At 42.2% G+C, this 25016-nt stretch overlaps 1 protein-coding gene across 2 annotated transcripts in view; it reads right to left on the bottom strand.

The window, feature by feature from the left end:
- MBD5 (methyl-CpG binding domain protein 5) overlaps positions 1 to 25016 on the bottom strand; it is a 201106-nt gene that overhangs the window by 116842 nt on the left and 59248 nt on the right. Inside the window, exon 2 of one of the 2 annotated variants that reach the window (XM_060257464.1) lies at positions 15442 to 15542. The exons of the other annotated variant lie outside the window; for it this stretch is intronic. The gene's annotated coding sequence lies outside the window, so the exon portion shown is untranslated. The remainder of the gene's footprint in view (positions 1 to 15441; positions 15543 to 25016) is intronic. 2 annotated transcript variants of the gene reach the window in all.

The raw sequence follows: 25016 nt of genomic DNA, 5'->3' as shown, positions 1-25016 counted from the left end.
TCCCCCTCCCAAACTATGATAGAATTGCAAGATGAGGAAATAATGATTTTTGGAGGCATGAACAGAGTAACCCAAATAAGGCTAGTTCAAGGAATATTAAAAGTGTAAAATCACCTTAAAATGTATTCCAGTATGTGGAAATGCTGAAATCAGAAGATATCTGAAGGATCAAGCACTCAACAGGTTAAGACTATACCTTTTTCTTAAAAAAAGACATCAAACATACACAGGAATAGATGTGTGCTGGATTTCAAAAAGCTTAACAGTGAATTCGGGGTGTGTACTCAGTATATTCTGAGCCGAATAAATACCTGAAAAATACCTCATCAGTATTCAGCCAAATACATATCAGAGATCTGTACTCGTCTACCAAAATAGCCCTGCCTGAATAAAAGCTTTTATTCAGATTTTATTTGAGTGTGGCTAGAAGGCATTTAAAGACGCCATGGTCTCTTCAAATGCCTTTTGAGTTCACTCTCAGAGTCTGAGTGAACCGAGCAAGCATCTGAAGTTTGTCCCTTCTTCATTACACTCTATGGGAACTACAGTGGAAGGTAGATGAGCAGTAGGACGAGGTGATGGCAGTTAAGGAGGCGAGCAGACACAGTCATGCAGACCTATTTCTTTGCTCAATGTAGATTATAAAATCTTTGCTAGAAAAATGGCAGAAAGATTAAGAAAATATATACCAAATTTCTTCCACATCTATGCTCCTGTTGCATCAGAGAGTTTTGGATGATAGGATAGGATTACTTATTCTGTAAACGAAAGACTTCCTCCTTTGTGCTAAAAGCTTCTCAACCTGATGCCTCCCTGCTTATTCATATAGGCCTTGGTTTGTTGTTGGCCTTGATGCACATGGATGAGAATCTGATTGAAGAAAATGATGGTAAGCCAAAAAAATGGCTTTCAGCTTGAACCAATGTATTGGCTTGGACCAAATCCAAAGGGACCACTTCCCTTGCACATGAGCTGACTCAATGGAGCTAGCTCCCCATCCCTCCAAGCTGGCATCTGTCATTACCACCATATCTGGTGTGGGAAGAAAGGATTTGCCTCTCAGAAGATTGGAAGGGTTAGTCCACCAAATTAAGGATCATCTCACTTTGCCTAGAACCAGAATTTTCTGATGGCACTTTACAGCTATTAACTGCTTCCAACTTGTCCCCCAAAAGCTTGGAACTCTTGAAGGGATAAGACGCCACTAAGGACTTGGCTGAAGCATCCATCAACCAGTTTCTCAGCCAGAGGCTGCACCTGGTGACTACAGCAGCACTAACGGCTCTTGCTGAAAACTATCCAGTATCCAAAGCAGCAACAGCTACAAAAGCCATGGCCTTCTCTAAGCTCTGGAGGTAGGAAGTCAATTAGTGCTTCTTAGCCTGAGGCATCTCAAACCTAGTCTGAGTATGCTCTTCCTATTCACTCTCTTCTTGGGTGAAGATCTTAGGGAAGAGAAAGATAGAACATGCTCCTCAAGATCTGGATATAACCTCCTCATCACCCTCTGAGTCAGGATCCCCTTTTTCCTGACACGGAGAGGCTGCTGCAGGAGTATTTTCGGGATCTTTAGAGGGGGAAATCAATGAAGTCTTCAGTGGGAAAAAGACTCTCTAAGACTTGGGAAGGGGGGGGGGGGTTAGTAATCTGACTTTTGTCCTTTTCAGACAGGTCAAGGTCACTATTGGAGAGAACAGGGGAATTACCTGAATTTGGTGAATGGTCTACTTGTGAATAACATGTGAAGGTCAACGCTTTCTTGCAGCCTTGATGAGGACCTTGGACAGATGCTGTCCCCCTCTGACTCCATGGGGTGGCTTTCCTTGTGCTGCTTGGACCTCCTGGATTGATCAGCAGGGCCAAAAGGAGGGGGAGTGTTTGCACTTGTGCTGCTGTAATCCCTTCAGTCCACAGTCCATTTTTTAAAATATTCCAACCATTGTTAGAAGCCCTCTGGGATCCCCAAGGTGGATTAGTCAAGGATCTCCTTTCACAATTCCATTGCATCCTCGCACAACCCCACCATAGGGGAGAAAGGAGTTCTCGCATTCTGATGGGACGAAAGTGTACCACTATTCTGGCACTCACTGCCAACTTGTTCCTTACTCAACTTACTTGCTGAGGAGGAGCGGGAAGAGGAGGCTGATCTGGGAAGGGCTTGATGCCCCAATCGAATGCTCTTAGAGCTCAGCTGGATATACAGTACCTCCTGCCGCAAAGTGCTTTCATAGGGAGCACTTTCCCTATGAAGAAAGGTTGAAACGCTTGGGACTCTTTAGCTTGGAGAAACGTCGACTGCGGGGTGACATGATAGAGGTTTACAAGATAATGCATGGAATGGAGAAAGTAGAGAAAGAAGTACTTTTCTCCCTTTCTCACAATACAAGAACTCGTGGGCATTCGATGAAATTGCTGAGCAGACAGGTTAAAACGGATAAAAGGAAGTCCTTCTTCACCCAAAGGGTGCTTAACATGTGGAATTCACTGCCACAGGAGGTGGTGGCGGCCACAAGCATAGCCACCTTCAAGAAGGGTTTAGATAAAAAATATGGAGCACAGGTCCATCAGTGGCTATTAGCCACAGTGTGTGTGTGTATATAACATTTTTTGCCACTGTGTGACACAGAGTGTTGGACTGGATGGGCCATTGTCCTGATCCAACAGGGCTTCTCTTATGTTCTTATGTGACGCAGAGTGTTGGACTGGATGGGCCATTGTCCTGATCCAACAGGGCTTCTCTTATGTTCTTATGTGACGCAGAGTGTTGGACTGGATGGGCCACTGGCCTGATCCAACAGGGCTTCTCTTATGTTCTTATGTGACGCAGAGTGTTGGACTGGATGGGCCACTGGCCTGATCCAACATGGCTTCTCTTATGTTCTTATGTGACACAGAGTGTTGGACTGGATGGGCCATTGGCCTGATCCAACATGGCTTCTCTTATGTTCTTATGTGACACAGAGTGTTGGACTGGAGGGGCCACTGGCCTGATCCAACAGGGCTTCTCTTATGTTCTTATGTGACTCAGAGTGTTGGACTGGAGGGGCCACTGGCCTGATCCAACAGGGCTTCTCTTATGTTCTTATGTGACTCAGAGTGTTGGACTGGAGGGGCCACTGGCCTGATCCAACAGGGCTTCTCTTATGTTCTTATGTGACTCAGAGTGTTGGACTGGAGGGGCCACTGGCCTGATCCAACAGGGCTTCTCTTATGTTCTTATGTGACACAGAGTGTTGGACTGGAGGGGCCACTGGCCTGATCCAACAGGGCTTCTCTTATGTTCTTATGTGACTCAGAGTGTTGGACTGGAGGGGCCACTGGCCTGATCCAACATGGCTTCTCTTATGTTCTTATGTGACTCAGAGTGTTGGACTGGAGGGGCCACTGGCCTGATCCAACAGGGCTTCTCTTATGTTCTTATGTGACTCAGAGTGTTGGACTGGAGGGGCCACTGGCCTGATCCAACATGGCTTCTCTTATGTTCTTATGTGACACAGAGTGTTGGACTGGAGGGGCCACTGGCCTGATCCAACATGGCTTCTCTTATGTTCTTATGTGACTCAGAGTGTTGGACTGGAGGGGCCACTGGCCTGATCCAACAGGGCTTCTCTTATGTTCTTATGTGACTCAGAGTGTTGGACTGGAGGGGCCACTGGCCTGATCCAATATGGCTTCTCTTATGTTCTTATGTGACTCAGAGTGTTGGACTGGAGGGGCCACTGGCCTGATCCAACAGGGCTTCTCTTATGTTCTTATGTGACTCAGAGTGTTGGACTGGAGGGGCCACTGGCCTGATCCAACATGGCTTCTCTTATGTTCTTATGTGACACAGAGTGTTGGACTGGAGGGGCCACTGGCCTGATCCAACATGGCTTCTCTTATGTTCTTATGTGACTCAGAGTGTTGGACTGGAGGGGCCACTGGCCTGATCCAACAGGGCTTCTCTTATGTTCTTATGTGACTCAGAGTGTTGGACTGGAGGGGCCACTGGCCTGATCCAACATGGCTTCTCTTATGTTCTTATGTGACACAGAGTGTTGGACTGGAGGGGCCACTGGCCTGATCCAACATGGCTTCTCTTATGTTCTTATGTGACTCAGAGTGTTGGACTGGAGGGGCCACTGGCCTGATCCAACAGGGCTTCTCTTATGTTCTTATGTGACTCAGAGTGTTGGACTGGAGGGGCCACTGGCCTGATCCAACAGGGCTTCTCTTATGTTCTTATGTGACTCAGAGTGTTGGACTGGAGGGGCCACTGGCCTGATCCAACAGGGCTTCTCTTATGTTCTTATGTGACTCAGAGTGTTGGACTGGAGGGGCCACTGGCCTGATCCAACAGGGCTTCTCTTATGTTCTTATGTGACACAGAGTGTTGGACTGGAGGGGCCACTGGCCTGATCCAACAGGGCTTCTCTTATGTTCTTATGTGACTCAGAGTGTTGGACTGGAGGGGCCACTGGCCTGATCCAAAATGGCTTCTCTTATGTTCTTATGTGACTCAGAGTGTTGGACTGGAGGGGCCATTGGCCTGATCCAACAGGGCTTCTCTTATGTTCTTATGTGACTCAGAGTGTTGGACTGGATGGGCCACTGGCCTGATCCAACAGGGCTTCTGTTATGTTCTTATGTGACGCAGAGTGTTGGACTGGAGGGGCCACTGGCCTGATCCAACAAGGCTTCTGTTATGTTCTTATGTGACTCAGAGTGTTGGACTGGAGGGGCCACTGGCCTGATCCAACATGGCTTCTCTTATGTTCTTATGTTCTTATGTGCCAGAAGATCCTGCTGACTGATCCATTGCCCAGTCCCCCTGCTGCTTCTAAGAGCAGCCAGGCGTGCAAGATAGGGGAGATAGCTGAAGATAATGAGAAGAACTGTAAATCAAGACCCTGGACTTCAAAAGGGAGCACTCAGAACCCTCCAAAAGCCTGCCTTCTCCATTGGCAGGAAGAGGAGATTGAAGGGGAGATGGGGAAACTCTTCTCTTCTGGAACAAAAAAAGCTGGACTTCCTGCCACCAGAAGTGGAAAAAAGGGAATTCCCCACTCATTCTAGTTTCCTCATCCTTCCAAGGGAGAAATAGAGATATTAGTATGTTGTAATGCAGGGTAGATAATTAAGCTGCCGAGCAACAACATGTAGTTACAAGGCAAAAACATACCCAGAGGAAACATCAAGCAGGCATTTATGCTTTTCAATAGTGAGAAACTACCCAAAGAACAGATCACTAATTTAGCAAAGACACTGGTTTGTAATTACTCCAGTCATGGTTGAGCTCTATGACCACAACTGTATTTAAAAGATTTCTCAGAAGCAAGTTTCAGTTAAAAGAGGGATCGATAGTTTGTATTATCCATTAGTTGCCATTTCATTGTATGATGAAAGTAAAAAGAAATGCTAAGCATTTCAACAATGAAATTGCAGGGGTTTAATCTAGACAAGAAGGAGATGCAGCTGGTCGGTTCTTTATCCCGGAGCAGATTACTTTTGTTGGATGTAACTATACTTCCATTAAAGACTCAAGTTTTGGTGGTGTCCTGCTCCTAGATGCCCAGATGCTGGCTGTAGTCAGAAATATGAACATGTGCTTGTGTGCGATTCTTTTAAAATAAGGTTAGGTTGGTACATCAACTACAACTATTTCCAGATAAGCCATCTACCTTAGTGACAATGCAATACATATATATATACACATCATCTACAACTATTTCCAGATAAGCCATCTACCTTAGTGACAATGCAATATATATATAAAACCAATTCAACTTTAAAATAACAAACACCAAGTTACAATTGATAATGAACAGAGTACAGCTAAATTGTCAAATAGAAGTATGTAATGGATATGAAAAAAACCCCCACCAGATTAAAACAAGAAGAAGAAGAAGAAGAATTGCAGATTTATATCCCGCCCTTCTCCCTGAATCAGAGACTCAGAGCGGCTTACAATCTCCTATGTCTTCTCTCCTCACAACAGACACCCTGTGAGGTGGGTGGGGCTGGAGAGGGCTCTCACAGCAGCTGCCCTTTCAAGGACAACCTCTGCCAGAGCTATGGCGGATCCAAGGCCATGCTAGCAGGTGCAAGTGGAGGAGTGGGGAATCAAACCTGGTTCTCCCAGATAAGAGTCTGCACACTTCACCACTACACCAAACTGGCTCTACACCAAACTGGCTCTCACCAACTTTTTTTAAATGCCAAAATTGTAACCAAAACCCTCAAGCATCTAGAATAAATTAATGATGGAGCAAAACTTTATGCTGAAATAGTAAAAGGGCAAGTAGTTTTTCATGTAATGGTTTGGAAGCCTGCTTGAGTGCAAATGACAGAAAATATCAGACAAATCTGACCACACAGATACACCCCCCCCCCCAAAAAAGCATAAAGTGACATTGATGATGTCATTCTTTTCTACTTTCACTTCACTGGCAGAACGACTGCCTGATGAACCATTTTTATTTGCATAGGCTACGTTTGTTAGATAGTCTGTACTAATAATCCACATAATATGAAGCTGCCTTATACTGAATCAGACCCTCGGTCCATCAAAGTCAGTCTTGTCTACTCAGACTGGCAGCGGCTCTCCAGGGTCTCAAGCTGAGGATTTTCACACCTATTTGCCTGGACCCTTTTTTGGAGATGCCGGGGATTGAACCTGGGACCAAGCAGATACTCTACCACTGAGCCACCGTCCCTCCCGAATATAGAATAATATAGAATTATGTCCTACAGACATTCTGCTAGTGATAGCAGATCCTTCCATGCCTTCTGTTTTGCCCCACATTCCCCTGTAGCTCTGATAAAAACATTTCTCGAGTTGGGGGACACTTGCTGACAGAAATCCATGTAGGATGGGGTAATATAAGAAGTGCAATCACGTGATTATCATCCCTTCTCCCTCATTGGAAACTTCAGTCTATTAAAAGCACAAAAGGCATTCCCTGGAATTGTACTGTCAAATTATAAAGAACCATTTGCTTTCATTGCTTTTCAGATTTAACTGTACCAAGCTTTACTTAAAAACCAAGAACAGGCTTGTTTTATCTTTAGTTATATATTTGTGTTAGCAGGGATGAAAAAATTGGTAAGAGCACAAGGTAAACTGATTTTCGTCCCCATTGGAGATAAATATGGGGCATAAATGAAGTAAATATTAAAATAAAATAACCCACCTTCCATACAATCATTTACGTCTATAGAAAAGACTCCAGAAGCAGCAACAAAAATGTTAAAACAAGACACTAGTGGAACTAATGAGGGATATGTGAATCTTCAACACTGAATAAGGACTATTTTTTTTTTTTTTAAATGTATGATGCATGCCAACTGATCAGACTGAGTGAGCAGCAGACATCTGCTCATCTCATTTGGGCACAGTAAGTCTGACTTGCTGAGCATGTTCGACAAGAAATCTGCAACATCCCTAGAACTAACATTATCTTCATCCCATGGCTAGGAAGGAGTAAACATACGGGGCTGGATACAGTCATGTAATATTACAAAACCAGCCATGGCAATATGTAGTGTAACACTTTAGCTCATGTTTAAGAGTATACTAAACCAGAATTTTATCATGATAAAGACGATTATCTGGATTAATCTTATGTTAGACCTGGCAGGGGCTTTTGCATATCGTAGGTCCTTGGACTGGTTCGGTGCTGTTTCCCCTCAGGAATGCTGACAGAATACTTAAGAGTTATGAAGGCTATCCCATGCAGCCTAAAGACGTGCAGTCCATTCTTGATGGTGGATTCCAGCTGAGGTGACCTTTGTGGGTTTCTTAGCTGAGATAATCAAAATGAGCCATATGGGAAAGACAAGGATCCTGCCTGTATTAAAGGAGACCATGATCTGCCCACTCTTGGAAAACTCAGTTTTGAGATGGGATAATCTGGCTAGCAGAGCAACTCCAGGCAAATCTCTTTCTTTAGACATCTGATTGCCGTCCGGATATGTAAATCTAGATGGTATTGGTAGCTCTAGTTGATATTTATCTGCTAGTCGTATACTTTTCAGTGGTAAAGGTCACACCATTTTGCTGAACTAAATAGAACTCTGATTTGGGTGACTTTATCACCAACTCAATTTAACATCTCCTACCTGAAGCTGCTTGAAAAGGTTATCTAGAAATTTAAAGCTGAGCAGTATAATATGCTTATGACATCTAACTCTATTTCACTCACTAAGCAACCAGGAACAACTATCTCCATTTTAGCCCAGTATTTGGAGGCTGTGGTTGAAGTTAATTTAGACAACACAATATTGCAAAATAGGTCACGGAGGACAACACATATACCAATAGTCCCAAGCTGCTCAACAGGTAAAGCATTCATTCAAAAAAAGTCCAATTTTGGAATTGTTGAAAGTCCAGTTTTGGAGTTGTTGGATGTGCCTCTGGTATAGCATGTTTCAAATGTCTTCATCAACAATCAAGCATTATCTTCAAAGCCTGAATTAATACCCATACATCTTATTCTGACACAATCTTGTCTTAACCATATTATTAGTGGAACCCTTGCAACTTCATGAAATTTCTACAAGGCTGATGCCTTAACCTTTTGCTAACATTGCTAATGGGATCTCAAGGACTATTGGCATATGTGTCCTTTGTAATTATTTACGTGTAACAATCAAATCAGTGTCTGTTGTACTTCCCACAATATGAAAATGGTGATTTGCAACCTCTAGCAAGATTTCAAAGAACATATGTAAAAAAAGGTAAAACATCTGTTAAAAAAAAGAAAAAGAAAGAAAAACACAAGATACAAATGACTATATTACATTAAAGTTCACTGGGATATTTATAGTAGCACAAAATTGGTGACCAATTATGCAATATTATGTTGACCTGGCCTCGACAAATTTTCTTTGGCTCTAGGAAAACTAGACTCTCGGAAAATTAATTTCTCCCCAATTTTCATAATTACATCATTGTTTTAAAAAAACCTCCATTTAATTGACATTGGAGCCAGTATAGAAAGGAAATATTAAAACATGAATTCTTCCACCTTTTGTACTTCCACTTTGTACTGAAAATTGTTGGAAAATGTTATAATGAAAGGACTTCTGAAAATTCTAGGCGCCACAATACAATTTTTGGGCATCACAGTCACCTGATACCCTGGGATTTACTGAGCCTTGTAGTAATGCTCAGAATTAACACTCTTTAGTTGATTTGGGCAGAAAAATACTGACAGGGAACTTAAAAGGCATGTCCATTTGCAGAGGAAAGGTTGCTTATTTTTAAAGATTCTCCCTTCTATGCTGAATTCCATCCCACTCTACAGGAGAGGCAACTTCGAAGAACCATGTTTGGAGGGGGTCTAGAAGTTGCAGCAGCAAAGTAAGTCTCCGTAATGAGCAGAACTCTTAGCAGCTGACTTGCAGCCACTTTCTAAAGCACCAGTACTAGCTAAAAATAACTATGCCTATAATAATAAAAATAAAAGTTAATCTAAGGTTATGACATCTTGAAATTAACAGGTTTTCACAATCTTTTCCTGACAACTGTTTACAGAAAGACTATAGAATCCATTAACAAATCCAATGAATCATTATATAAAAAATGACATGTGTTAGTAATGTGGATGTGCTGCCCTGAAATGCAACATGCTTCAGACATTCTGAATTAAACCCCCATTCTGAATCTTCAGCATGTGAGCATGGTACACAGACTATTCAGGCACATTTCCGCATGTTATGAGCCTAAGGCCGTGACAGTCTGGGGAATGAATTTAATTCAGGCATTTTAAAAAAGACAAAAATGGCGCATCTCAGGCTCTTTCCTAAACAAACCACCCCAAAACATTAGAAAAGAGCAAGAGTTCAGTAGCACCTTAAAGACTAACAAAATTTGTAGCAGGGTATGAGCTTTCGCAAGTCACTGCTCATTTCTCTAGATACCCATCATGGTTATCCATCTTGATCTATCCAGAAACAAACATGTATTCTCTGCTTCATTGCAATTTCCAGCCTTACGACAAATATTTTGGTGGCTGTTCTGTGTCACGTTCTCAGGGTGCAGGCAGACAGAAGTCCAAAGCCAGTCCAAGGTCAAAGTCCAGGAATCAAGCAGGAGCCATGTCACCAATGCAGAATTACAAACCGGAATCAGAAGTCAATGTCCAAAAGCCAAAAGGTCAGGATGCCAAGGAAATCAAGCAGGTCAGGATCAGGAATCAGGAAGGAGCGTGGATGCAAGCCACAGAATAGACTTGTTGCTTCCACAAGATTACCAGGTCCTGGGTGGGAGCTATGTGGGAGTCTCAATCAGCCTGCTCCCTGGGTGGCAGTGGCTCTGCTAGAACTCAGGACTGAGAGACCTGAAGCATCGGAGTGCCTCATGTCTTCACTCTGAAAGTTCTTTCTGGAGCCTGCTTCGAACTCTTGAGATGGGAGGAGGAGAGCTTGGAGGAGATTGATCGTCAACAGCTGACACTGGTGCCTGGAGAGTGATTGATGGGCCAGCTGCTGTTTGTTCAGCTGAGGAACTGGCTAGCAACTCTTCCAGGTCTGTAACCCTTCCAGCTCCTCCTTGTCAGGGCTCATGACACTCTGCTGTTGGGAGCAAAGTGTCTCAAATTCTTCACTGGGTATGATTCTTTCCCTCCCTATAGTTTCATATTACTACTTCAAATGTCTCTTGTGCACCCTAGTGAAAATCTGAACCACTACTGTATTTTTTTTTTAAAAAAGGTTATATATTCTCCTTGGGAAAAAACCTCACATGGTACCTTTTATTACATGACAGGGTAATAATAATAACAAAGTAACATCTGAAACATTTTGTGATATTCTGGGCTTTTTTTGTAGCAGGAACTTTTCATATTAGCCAAACACCTGTGATGTAGCCAATCCTCCAAGAGCTTACAGGGCTCTCCTTATAGGGCCTACTGTAAGCTCCAGGAGGATTGGCTACACCAGGGGTGTGTAGTCCAATATGCAAAAGAGTTCCTGCTACAAAAAAAGCCCTGGTGGTATTTCTCCAACACACTCCACATATACATTTAGACTAGTTCTCTGCTTTCATAAGGTGGGCAGTAGGGTTGCCAATCCTCAGGTGGGGGCAGGGGATTCCCCAGTTTGGAGGCCCTTCCCCTACTTCAGAGTCATCAAAAACCAGGGTGGGGGAAATGTCTGCTAAGAGTTCCATTATTCCCTATGGAGTCCGATTCCCATAGGGTATAATGGAGAATTGATCCGCGGGTCTCTGGAGGGCTGGTTTTTTTTAGATGCACCAAATTTGCAGCATAGCATCTAGTGCCTCTCCCCCAAACACTCTCCAAGTTTCAAAAGGACTGGACCAGGGGGTCCAATTCTATGAGCCCCTAAAGAAGGTGCCTTTATCCTTCATTATTTCCAGTTGTGGGAAGGCATTTAAAAGGTGTGTGGTCCCTTTAAAAGTGATGACCAGGAGACTTCTGCGACCCTTCATCTTGGCTTCAGAGTTGTCTGCAGATTGTCTTCCTGCAACAACTCTGAGTCTGGTTGTTGGAGGGGTGTCACAGAAGTGATGCCCCCATAGGAAAAGCCCAGAGGGCTTTTTCTTCGGCATGGGACTTTTACGGGGGGGGGGGAGGGGGCCAGTGGCAGCTGCCCTCTGTACTCTCTGTGTGTCCTGAAGCTCCACGGCCATGAAAGCTGGCACATCAGCAGAAAAAGAAGAACTCCCGATCGCTTTTATGCTTTCACTTTCCGAAGTACATCTTTAAAGCAGCATTTTTCCTCTTCTAAAGTGACGACTCTACTTAACAAGTAGGTGTTTTTTTCTAATTCAACTCCCTGATGGGTCACTCTGCATAACAACAAAAGACCAGCTAAAAAGATCAGCTCAAAAGGTCTCGAAATGCTACAGGGAGTCTTAACTATTTAAACTGGATTGAATATAATCATCAAAATTGACCCAGACTATAATTGGATATATATCAAAGAGATTACCAAGAATTTGCAATATGATCTGAACACAAAAGAGATATACATTAAAAAGTTCTGTCTCTATTGCCTGACTGTATTTGAAAGAATGGTTTCTAAAATTTTAGTTGAAGCTGTTGTAGAATGGGGACTAACAAGAGAATGTACAATCTGACTTAAGAGACTGAGTTTTGATATGGCAATGTTTAATGAAATGGCACATGGAAAAGATATTTGCGCAAATCTCAGCTTTCTGAAGGAAGATCTTATCTCATTTATGCAGCTCCTTAGAGATTATTATGCTGACAGCTAATGATCTGAGGGAAGAAGATCCGACAGCTAATGAAATGGTAAATCTGCAGGGGTCCAGTACAGCAGTGAAAGTAGAAGGGGAAACTGATATTTTGCAAAGCAAACAAAGGAAAAGTAAAATGGTCTCTTCTGACGCACTTTCAAAACTAGACCGGAAATTAAGCTGCAGTAAAATCAAGCGGAGAGGGGAAAATGGAGATGAATTCTTCCCCCTGTGGTTGAGGGGGCAGGCCATGTTGAGAAGAGAAAAGCTGCACTCCGATCAACAAATGTGGATTTGGAAGGCCATTCGAAAAAAGGATTTTGGATTTTTTTCTTCTGCTTTGGTGAATGGCTGAACAAGGAACTCTAAGAAATGAAATGTGATACCAAAAGATAAACTATGATTAAATGGGCTGCCTCGGATACAATTTGGGTGAGGAAATCAAAGGAACTTAAAAGTTTTTTAATCTTTGGGAAGAAGGACTCTGGAATTTGGGTTCTTCCCCCCCCCCCCTTTCTTAATGAATAAACAAACATGTAACCATTAATAATGAACAGATGTTAAACTTTAAAAGAATAAGGGAGATCTTGAAAAAGTAATGAGTGTAGTTAACATATTTCTCTATATAGTAGATGTATTGACAGTTTGCCTATTTAGTGAGACTGCTTATAATGATGTAAGAATAGGATCAAGGGTGAAAAGGCAGATAGCATAATTGCTGTGGAATTTGGTAGACTTGGTAATTTGGCAGACTTGCTTTTAATATGTTAGCAGGAGAAATGGTTTAGATGGAGATAGCCAAAATATGCAGCTGTATTTTATGTAATTTGCTATGGACAAAGAAACGATTTCTATGTGCTTGACACCCCTGATCTGCACAGTGATGTAGGAACAAGGGCAGAATTCACACAGAACCTCATAACAGGAAGACCAATAGTTATATATCATCACTTTCTGGTGGAAACAAAAGCTACAACAGAGCAGTCTCCTAAACTCCCATAGTCTCTTCTAACTGGATTTTGTCAGCTAGGATGGGCATGGGGTCACTTGGGTCCCTGCAGTCATCTTCACTAGTTTTGGACACACTAACATAGGATCTTAATGAAAAGGGAAAAAAATAAGCCTTGGATGCTTCAGATTCTGCATCTGAAATAGCAGCCAGAACCATACAAGGAAAAGCTCTGTTGTTGAACAAGAGGTGAGAATATTTCTACTCTCCTTCAGAGTTCTTGCATTCTTTAGTTGTTAGCTGTCTTATTAGAATACAAGCACGTTTTATTCTACATTTTGACACAGGCTCTGAAAAGCTGCTCTCCTTGCCTATGGAACAGAATACGTATATTGTGCAAGATAGTTCATTCTTCAACGGATATTTCTTACAATGAGAGCTGCTGGCTGGTCAGCACTTTTGAAAAAAAAAATCCAGTCATTCATACAATGGCAAAAACATTATTAATATTTTTATTTTCCTTTTAAATCATAAAAGCTACCATTTATGAAGTCTGAAACTGAAAATTACACAATATTCTTGGTGCAATGCAATTAGGCAAAGAACTACATTTGTTTCCAAATGAAGTAGAACAACCCATTAGGACTTAACTTTGCTGCCAAACTACTTATTGATTTCTTTTGCTTACTGTAGCAGTACTGGGTAAAACCCAAACCCTGTTGTCATTAGCAGAATTTTCATATTGTTTAAACAATCACCAACGAAAAAAGGGAAGGATCTCTTGCCACCATCAGATTTACCTCTAACATCAAACTGATGTAATTTCAAGGTTTATAGTGTATTTGTTCTCACAAAATATCACCCTTTCAAAAACACACCTCAAAGACATCATTTTGTACATCTGTTTGGACTAGGGGTGTACATTCATATTTACCCAAGCCAAAAATGTACCTGAAAAATGAACCTCTTCTCTCCAAACCCATGGCTTTTGCCCTCCAAAGTTTTGTAGCTCTTGATTTGGACAGCTCAATTAAAACTTACCGTATTTTTCTGTCCATAGGACGCACCAGACCATAAGACGCAGGTGCCTGGCTGGGAGACAAGCGGCGACTCCCTCCGCCCCCACCGCAAACCCAGCACTTCGCAGGGAGCGATCTCGCTGCTTGTCTCCCAGCCAGGCACGCAGGCGCGGGGGAAGTACGCCTGGCTGGGAGACAAGCAGCGAGATCGCTCCCTGCGAAGTGCTGGGTTTGCGATGGGGGCGGAGGGAGCGATCTCGCCGCTTGTCTCCCAGCCAGGCACGCAGGTGCGGGGGAAGCACGCCTGGCTGGGAGACAAGCGGCGAGATCGCTCCCTGTGAAGTGCTGGGTTGGCGATGGGGGTGGAGGGAGCGATCTTGCCGCTTGTCTCCCGGGGGCTGCAGGCCCCTCCCCCCTCATCTTTTAGTATTCGGACCATAAGACGCACACACTTTCCCCCCCACTTTTTTTTTTGGGGGGGGAGTGCGTCTTATGGTCCGAAAAATACGGTGAGTAAAGGCCTTATATTCTAAGGGCTTTCCCACCTAAAATTCTGTCAAATATTTTCCTTACCTTTGTGAACTTCAATTACTGACTAGTGCCACTACAATTCCAATGCAGAACGGATTCTTTACTTTCTATTGATACCAAATCCTCATTTTCATGACCTTCCCTTTTTATTAAAAACCCTTAGTAGAAATGTCCGTAGTAATACCAGAGGAACATATGCATGCATGCACATACACACAAAAGAACAATTCTAACCTCTAAAACAGACATTAAGTGTTTGTTGTCTCTAAGTTAGTTAGTTTATAAGGCAAGTGAAAAGCAGAAGTGGTTTTCCATTGCCTTTGTGATGGACTGTCAGGAGTTCTTTTCAGCAATCATATGTGATAAGATAAAGAGTGGGAGGAAGGATCAAGGAAGGCACACAATGCTGAATTGACATAAAAGATGTAAATTGCTGTTTGTAGCTAGTGAAAGAAAATGTGCCCTACATGTCAAATCTTACAAGGAAGATCTCTGGGTTAACTTCATCAAAAACATGTTTGACTCAGTTTCTTGCAGAGGAGAAAACACTAATATTCAAAAGAAACTGACGCATACCATCGGGTGAAATATACTTTAGGTCGAAGTTCAAAGCTCACACCACCTGTCTTAGAACGCAAATATGCAGGTATCTATAAGCCAGTGTTGGTACGGAACACGCTGAAGTAATATGAAAACTTATATTTTAAGAGTATATTTGCCGGATCAGATCTCATTACCTTTTTTGCGTAAAATCTCTTTTTTAAAAGTCTTCTTTGAAAAAGGTATCATTTTCAACAATGATTAACATCATCCAACAAAACAGAGTTTCCATGAAAATCTGAAAAACAAACAGTTGAAATTTAGGTTAGTTATAATGTAATAGGAGTCAGGCTATCATCATTCTTAAGCAACCAATTTTGTTGAAGTCTTTCGTGGTTCACAAACATTCTGTGTATTCTCCTTGCCCAACGCAAGAGCCATTTTATAGCCCTGTTACTATTTTTTAAGGTAGGAAGTTTTTGCCCTGACCGCTTCCCTCTAAGCTGAGTTAGTGTGAGCTAGTTTCTTGTATTAGTTCAAGAAGGATGGCCCCAGAGCAAACTAACTCATGCAGTAGCCAAATTGCTCACTTCGATCTTTAATGCCAGTAGCTCATGAAGCAGATTTTTTGCTCATACGACTCCACAGGTTAGAGGGAACATTGGCCCTGGCCTCGACAGACCAAGCTAGACTGATCTTGTCAGATCTTGGAAGCTAAGCAGGATCAGCCCTCGTCGGTATCTGGATGGAAGACCACCAAGGAATACTAGGGTTGCTATGCAGAGGCAGGTAATAGCAAACCACCTTTGAAGTCTCTTGCCTTGAAAACCCTACGGGGTTGACATAACCCAACGGGGTTGGCACAGGTCGGATGCAACCTGACGGCAAATAAATAAAAAGCTTTTGGCGCAACATCCAAAGCCAGAGCACTAAAATATAGAGTGACCACTAATTTCTTAACACAATTGAGTAATTTTACTTCCATTCTGGGAAGGCCATTTCAAAGCAGAGATTTATTTTGCATAAAATATATTTAGATTTAAAATATACTGGGTTAGATATAAAGAAGGAAGGAAAGTGGGTACAAGTGCTAGTGCAGAAATGTTTGAGCAAGGGGTATGCACAGCACATAGGAAATAAGTCCCATGGTAGCTTTTATGCTTCAGCAGCAGACTGATCAACCTCTTCCACAAGCAGAATATCACCTTATGATTTAGCTTTCTTGTGGAACGCTCTAGTACAAGCTACAAATGAGCTCTTCCATGAGAGGAAGGATGCTCCTCTAAATACAGGGGGTTATTCTTGGTTTTCTCCCATTTTGAAAAAAAAAAAAAACTCCATCCTATGCAGAGTGACTTGTCTCAGTATATAAAGAACAGATGTATAAAAGTATGTGTAAAAATTAGTTTCAGAGTGTAGCCATGTCGGTATGCAGCAGAACAGTTAGATTTGAGTCCTGTAGTAACTCAGAAACCAGCAAAGGTATAAAGATTTTAAGGGTATAAATTTTCAAGAGTCAAAGTTCCCTTCATCAGATACCATTGTAATAAGAATGAGGACAAACAAATCTATGCAACAGACAGGGATCCAGCAAAGCTTCAGGAAACTGAGTGCCTGAATAAATTGAGGACATGCTTATTTGCACATTAGAAAGATCTGCCTATTCCACATCATGTATTAAGAACATAACATATAAGAACATAAAAGAAGCCATGTTGGAACAGGCCAACGGCCCATCCAGTCCAACACTCTGTGTCACACAGTGGCAAAAAAATTTATATATACACACACACTGTGGCTAATAGCCACTGATGGACCTCTGCTCCATATTTTTATCTAACCCCCTCTTGATGGTGGCTATGATGGTGACTGCCACCACCTCCTGTGGCAGTGAATTCCACATGTTAATCACCCTTTGGGTGAAGAAGTACTTCCTTTTATCCGTTTTAACCTGTCTGCTCAGCAATTTCATCGAATGCCCACGAGTTCTTGTATTGTGAGAAAGGGAGAAAAGTACTTCTTTCTCTACTTTCTCCATCCCATGCATTATCTTGTAAACCTCTATCATGTCACCCCGCAGTCGACGTTTCTCCAAGCTAAAGAGTCCCAAGCGTTTCAACCTTTCTTCATAGGGAAAGTGCTCCAGCCCTTTAATCATTCTAGTTGCCCTTCTCTGGACTTTCTCCAATGCTATAATATCCTTTTTGAGGTGCGGCAACCAGAACTGCACACATACTCCAAATGGGACCACACCATTGATTTATACAGGGGCATTATGATACTGGCTGATTTGTTTTCAATTCCCTTCCTAATAATTCCCAGCATGGCGTTGGCCTTTTTTATCGCAAACGCACACTGTCTTGACATTTTCAGTGGTCGTTTTCGCACTTAGCGTTTGCTCCCCTTATTCCGCGGCGCAATTATGTCCGGATCATTTTTCTCGTTTTCGCACATTGCCTCTTTAGTGGAGTCGCTTTCCATGAAGCCCCGGCTCAAATCGTTTTCGCACTAGCATCGACTTGAGTTCGATGCCCTGTCAATCATTTTTTTTTTAAGCGCAAGTCTGGTTGCGTAACTACGTAACAACGTAACAAGAGCGTCACGTGTGCCGCTTCTGCTTATGGATTGGCTGCAGCTGTAGCATCCTCCACAGCCCTTTATGTGTTAACAGAAGCATTCACAGTGGAGAATCTGGATGTCAACTTCCCGCCACTGATGGTGATTGGCGGGTGCTCAGCGCGCTCCGTGGAGTCGTCTGGGTGTCCCCAGTCGCCTCCGCTGGCTGCGTGGACTAACGCTATTTCGTTATAACGAAATGGTTGTGCCATAATGAAATGGTTATGGCGACACACTACACGTTGTTCAAACTGGAGAAAGCTTTTACATTTAAGCCTCCCAGCACTAGTGTGTGTGTGTGTGGCAGGTTCTTCCCTTCCCAGCCTCGCTCCCTCCTGGGTGGCAAAGCTGGGATTTCCTCCGCGCTCTGCCCTTTCCCCGGCTGGCGCTTGCAGCTGCAACGGCGACCTAACGAACTAACGAAATGGTTGCGCCATAATGAAATGGTTGCGTTATAACGAAATGGTTATGGCGACACACTACACGTTGTTCAAACTGGAGAAAGCTTTTACATTTAAGCCTCCCAGCACTAGTGTGTGTGTGTGTGGCAGGTTCTTCCCTTCCCAGCCTCGCTCCCTCCCGGGTGGCGAAGCTGGGATTTCCTCCGCGCTCTTCCCCCTCCCCGGCTGGCGCTTGCAGCTGCAATGGGGACCTAATGAACTAACGAAATAACGCAACAGCGGGAAAGCAATAATATCGCTATTACGCAAGAAATATGAAGTTAAAAAAAAAATGGCCATGCGGGCACTTTTGGGAAGCGCCGCGAAGGGCTGATGATTGGCCAAGGGGGTGGATGGGGTGGGAGGACGGAAAGGGAGAGGGTGACGCCCACAAAGCAGTCGATCCGGCGTGGATGGATTTCCCACAGCAAACTCCGCGGAGTGGATCCGGAGGTTTTCAAAAACTCCGGAAGCAGGTGGATCAAGATACTCCGGCATGAAACCCCTGCAGCACCGGAGCAAACCACAGCGCTGGAGCAACAGGTGCGAAAACCAGGAAAAGATCCGGAGGTAAATGGGGTGCTACGCCGGAGTAAACGCTAGTGCGAAAACGGCCAGTGAGTTATCTACCACGACCCCAAGATCTGTCTCTTGGTCAGTCTCTGCCAGTTCACACCCCATCAACTTGTATTTGTAGCTGGGATTCTTGGCCCCAATGTGCATTACTTTGCACTTGGCCACATTGAACCGCATCTGCCACGTTGACGCCCACTCACCCAGCCTCAACAGATCCCTTTGGAGTTCCTCACAATCCTCTCTGGTTCTCACCACCCTGAACAATTTAGTGTCATCCGCAAACTTGGCCACTTCACTGCTCACTCCCAACTCTAAATCATTTATGAGCAAGTTAAAGAGCATGGGACCCAGTACAGAGCCCTGAGGCACCCCACTGCTTACCGTCCTCCACTGCGAAGACTGCCCATTTATACTCACTCTCTGCTTCCTATTACTCAGCCAGTTTTTGATCCATAAGAGGACCTGTCCTTTTACTCCATGACTCTCAAGCTTTCTAAGGAGCCTTTGATGAGGAACTTTATCAAAAGCTTTCTGGAAGTCAAGGTAAACAACATCTATCGGGTCTCCTTTGTCCACATGTTTGTTCACCCCCTCAAAGAAATGTAACAGGTTAGTGAGGCAAGATCTTCCCTTGCAGAACCCATGCTGAGTCTTCCTCAATAACCCGTGTTCATCAATGTGCCTACTCATTCTGTCCTTGATAATGGTTTCTACCAACTTTCCCGGTATTGAAGTCAGACTGACTGGCCTGTAATTTCCCGGATCTCCTCTGGAACCCTTTTTAAAGATGGGGGTGACATTTGCTACCTTCCAGTCCTCAGGAATGGAGGCAGATTTCAATGAAAGATTACAGATTTTTGTTAGAAGATCCACAAGTTCAACTTTGAGTTCTTTCAGAACTCTTGGATGTATGCCATCTGGACCCGGTGACTTATTAGTTTTTAATTTGTCTATCAGTTGTAGGACCTCCTCTCTTGTCACCTCAATCTGACTCAGGTCTTTCAACACCCCTTCCAAATTTAGTGGTTCTGGGGCGGGCAAAAAGTTCTCGTCTTCCACAGTGAAGACGGAGGCAAAAAATTCATTTAGCTTCTCAGCCATTTCCCTATCCTCCTTCAGTAATCCTTTTACCCCATGGTCATCCAAGAGCCCCACTGCCTCCCTGGCTGGTTTCCTGCTTCAAATATATTTGAAGAAATTTTTATTGTTGGTCTTTATGTTTTTTGCAATATGCTCCTCATAGTCCCTTTTTGCCTGCCTGATTTATATAGTATATAATGTGATGTAAAAAAGAACACAAGCAGCAGCCTTAGCACTAGTTTTCCCCAATACTATGAAGTCCAGGGAAGAAATCCTGATTCACCATTACTTCAGTACCAAATTGACAAGCTGTCAAGTCAAATAAAATTCACATGCACAATACAACAAAGTTGAAAGTCCAGTGGCACCTTTAAAACCAACAAAGTTTAATTCTGGGAATAAGCTTTTGTTTGCATGCACACTTCTTCAGATACTTTGAAACAGACTTCCTTGCATTAGATATAAGTAGAGAGAGGGTGGCGGGATTAGTTGTCAGGAAAGTCTAGTTAGAGTCAAGATGCATAAGTAACTGATCTATAAGTATAGTTAAGACTGGATTAAAGCAGTTGGTTGTGAATAGCAGCAAATTAGTATACAAATAAAAGCATTAAACAGATGTGAAAACAAAGTTTTGAGTCCAGTGGTACCTTTAAGATCAAAAAAAGTTTAATTCCAGGTATAAGCAAGAACTGAGTGACTTAACATGAGTAGTGAAACTGATATCTCTGTTAAGCCCTGGGGGTTCCATTGCCCTTAGTGTTGTAATAAATTTAGAATTCAGCAACCTCCTGTTCCAGTCTGCTTCTTAAATTCCTTTGCAATAAAACACCTACTTTTTAAAGGCTTGAGGAACTCTGTTTCAATGCATCTGAAGAAGCATGCATGCACATTAGAGCTTAATACCCAGAATTAAACTTTACTAGTCTTAAAGCTGCCACCGGTGCCACTGTTCTATTGCTTCAGACCAATACGGATACCCACCTGAATCTATCTTCGTGCACAATACACCATACAGACTGCTATACAAGTCAGCTGAAGCACCAGTACCTCAACAGTTAAAATGTGTATTCTAATTACAAGAATGATTGAATGGGATTCTAACAATGCCATCCTAAACAGATTTGCATCCTTCTAAAAAGTCTGCCGTGAAAACGTTGTGAAAGCAACGTCACCCCAGATTCAGAAACGACTGGTGTTTGCACAGGGGACTACCTTTACCTTTACCTTTTTAAAATCAACTGATGTTAATGGGTTTAGAAGGGTGGGCCTCTAGTTAGGATAACACTGTATATCTTTAACATTTACTTTACTGGGGGGGGGGGAGCTGTAATCGTAGCAAACTTGAAAGCATCACAGAACAAAGCTAGAATTCCCTTAAGTCCAAAAAACTCAGAACTTGGATGCAGCAAACATTTCTTTAAGAACATTTAGGGACAAAGTGCCTTTACTTAATCCAGAAGGTTGTCTACTACAACAATCCCATTCTTATCTAAACTGAAGGCAAGTAATACACAATCATATTATGCACTGAAAATGGGGCAGATAATGATTTGCTTCTTTAAAGTCAACCACACTTATTCACACAGTTCACAAATAGTAATAAGCAAAAAAATCCATTATACTGTACAGAAATGTCATAAAGTAGATAATCTGGCCACATAGACCCTTCCACCTGGTGACAATTTAGCATAAATTGTGTGTTCTAAAATTTGTTGCTGCATAATTCAGAGATTTCCAATTTAAACACACATCTTTAAAGACGTAGGGGTGCGGAAAAAGAATAATAATTCTGCAAAGTTTTAGAGAGCAAACTGAAGGCTGGACACTGAACGGGATCTCTCTTTCCATCTTCCATAAAATTGCTGTTACCTGCATTCTTCCAAAGCACTTTAAAGACTAATGATTAAAAAGGGGGAAATGGAAAAAGATGTACACAGGTATCCAGTACTCCAAAACTCTTCTCACATGCAATCTTCTCTTGCACATGCGTTCCCATTCTCTTTAGTACTCAAGAGTTGAAAAACCATCTAGTTTAAACAAATCTCCCAAAACAGGATGCCTGACTCCCAAGAACCACCTTCAACCTCTCTAGGCTAGTTACTCAGATCAAGTGGATCATTATATAAAGTTCTTTGTAAAGTGATGCTGATTCTTGCATCCTCCATTATGAGAGCAAACCAGTGCAGCCCCATCATTTATGCTATCCTTGAGTTTTTGAAAACTGTCAATGTATTCCGCATTTTCTCTTGCTTGAACAAAGTCAGTCCTTTCCCCTGACTTCATATGCCTTATCATATCACTTCCTTGGAAACAATGCCGTTGCTCATACAACCTGAAGTGGCAAATATGATACCACTGCCTCATATCTTTGGCTTGAGATCAGTTTGCTAGCCATCGTAGTCCTTCCGAGGAAAGGTTATTGTTTAGTTGATTTCTCTGCCATCTGAGACTTCTTGTGCCTTCATCAAAACATAAGAAGATACTGAAGAAGATGATATTGGATTTATATCCCGCCCTCCACTCCGAAGAGTCTCAGAGCGGCTCACAATCTCCTTTACCTTCCTCCCCCACAACAGACACCCTGTGAGGTGGGTGGGGCTGGAGAGGGCTCTCACAGCAGCTGCCCTTTCGAGGACAACCTCTGCCAGAGCTATGGCTGACCCAAGGCCATTCCCGCAGGTACAAGTGGAGGAGTGGGGAATCAAACCCGGTTCTCCCAGATAAGAGTCCGCGCACTTAACCACTACACCAAACTGGCTCTCATTTTACATTTTTCCTTGTTGAATGTCATTCTTTCACCAGTTGGTTAGTTCTTTATTTTAAAGCTCTTTCTGCCATCCTTCTCAGATTTGCATAATCTGACTAATCACACCTTCAAATCATTCATGACCACCAACTGACTACCAGAGTCATGATCCCCTCCCAATCCTAGTAGATACATCAGGTAAAGACTGTAATAGAAGGAAAAAAGAGTAACCATGTTGCAACACATTGAAAGTTTCTTCTACTAGCTACAATGCATTACAAAACAACAACAACAGATTTTAATCTAAATAATAAAATAAAAGTTTTGGATACAATAGGGTGCAGAGTCCTGCGTTTAGAACATTCACTGCAGTGGTTTAGCGTTCCACACTAAGATTAAACTGCTTGCATGAAAGGAAAAGCTATAATTGCCTCAAGCAATGGCAGTTGAGGGATTATTTCGTTTAACACATTTGTGTCATTGCAAAAAACTGTCAGTTTCTCAGATGAGACAAAGTTCTGAATTAATGAGCTACAAACTAAGGAGTTTATTCTTAAAATGATTGCTCTTAAAATCAGCAGAACTTTGCAGTGTGACTGCGATTGCCGTTCTCCTATGCATCCAAAAGCATGGGTATAAATTAAGAACAGCTTTTATCACACTAAATATTTCTATTCGATTTGTCTGCACATATAACAGGGTGGAAAGTCGTGTAAATATCACATTGGGAAGAAGCAATTCCTAAATGCACCCTGTCATTTCAGAAGATGAGAAGATCATTTCAGAAGATTTGGTTGTGGTATGACAATGGTACAACCTTTATCAACATATCGTGGTCATGATCTACCCTGTGTCAGGGACCAGAATGACTTCCCAGAATACTGCAGTTTTTTGTTTACAACTGTTGAGAAGCTCAATTTATTGAGTTGAGGTAATGATTCCTGGTAAGCATTGACATCCCGTGCTCAAATTCAGTCATTCAGCCTTTTAAAAACAATATTAATTTTCATGAGCGCTACATATAACCAATGGAATAATAATTATTGTTATGCTTCAGTGAACTGCAGAAAGATCTCATGAGAATTAACTATTTAATGAAGAGCCAGTCAAGTAATTTTTGACTGTACAAATATCTATTTGAGTATCTGTGATGAAGAGGACAATTCCTCGTGGAAAACACTGCAAATAATTACAAAAGCTTGTACCTTTCTAGAATGTGAGTGATAAGAGTTCCCTCCTCCCTCTAGCTGAGAAGGGAAAAAATGGGCAAATACACATTAATGTATTTAAAATTAAAAGCCCTAAAATTAAAAAAATTAAAAGCCCTGAAAATCACCAAAGTCTGTTCAGTTACTTCAGAGAATGCACAGTCTACTGGAGAGACAGAACAAATATTTTGAGACACATAGAAACCTCTAACTGATATACAAGTTCAGTAAGTAAGTCTTATCCAACACCACAGTCCTTGGAGCTGATATCTCTGAACTGATTAACTATTTATTAAAATGTTTATACCCTGCCTTTCCTCTTGGCTGAAGAAGGCTAAAGCAAATGTTGGCTTGCTTAACTAGAATATATATTTTTAATTCCTTCTCAAAATTATGAATTGGGTGAATTTTTTAAAAAAATTTCTTCCATACAACATCCAGTAGCTGGAGCAGAATGATCAGGTAACTGTATCTCTCTTTTATTCTTCTATTCACCATTCTCAAATAATCTCCAGATTTCAAGGTGACAGAAGCTTCCATGCCTTGTATGAGTATTTCCTCTCTTCAATGGAGTCCCGTCACTTCCCTTTATCTTTTCTCACCAACTGCTTGTCACTAATATTGGCTACTTGCAATTTTTAAAATGGAGGAAATAATGGCAATTCATATTCAGAACTTCACCATTATTTTTCTGCAATCATAAGGAAAAAAATCCAACATCCCCTAGATACCCACCAATACCCTGGACAAGAGAAAAAGAGCAAATCATTGTGACATTTACATAACTATTCTAAATTACTCAAGAATAAGTTATAAAGCAGGAACAGAAATCTGTTCAGCCTACAGACATCAGAATTAGTCATTTACAACATCAAAACATGCATATGAAGAACTTCTCTGCAAAGCTATAGCCCAACACCATATTGCAGCAATGCGAGAAAACAACTGCACATTCTCATCTTTCAAGAACACCTTTAAATGTAGCAGGCTGATAGACCACATGACAGGAACTCTGTTGTGCTAACCTGCAATTAGTGGATTTTCAGGCCAACTGTCATGGGATTGCATATCATAATAACCTGAGGGCCATGGGAGAGAATGATAAA

Source organism: Heteronotia binoei, chromosome 16 (assembly GCF_032191835.1).
Source record: "Heteronotia binoei isolate CCM8104 ecotype False Entrance Well chromosome 16, APGP_CSIRO_Hbin_v1, whole genome shotgun sequence".
Classification (NCBI taxonomy): domain Eukaryota; kingdom Metazoa; phylum Chordata; class Lepidosauria; order Squamata; family Gekkonidae; genus Heteronotia; species Heteronotia binoei.
This window is presented reverse-complemented; position numbering and strand designations above follow the sequence as displayed.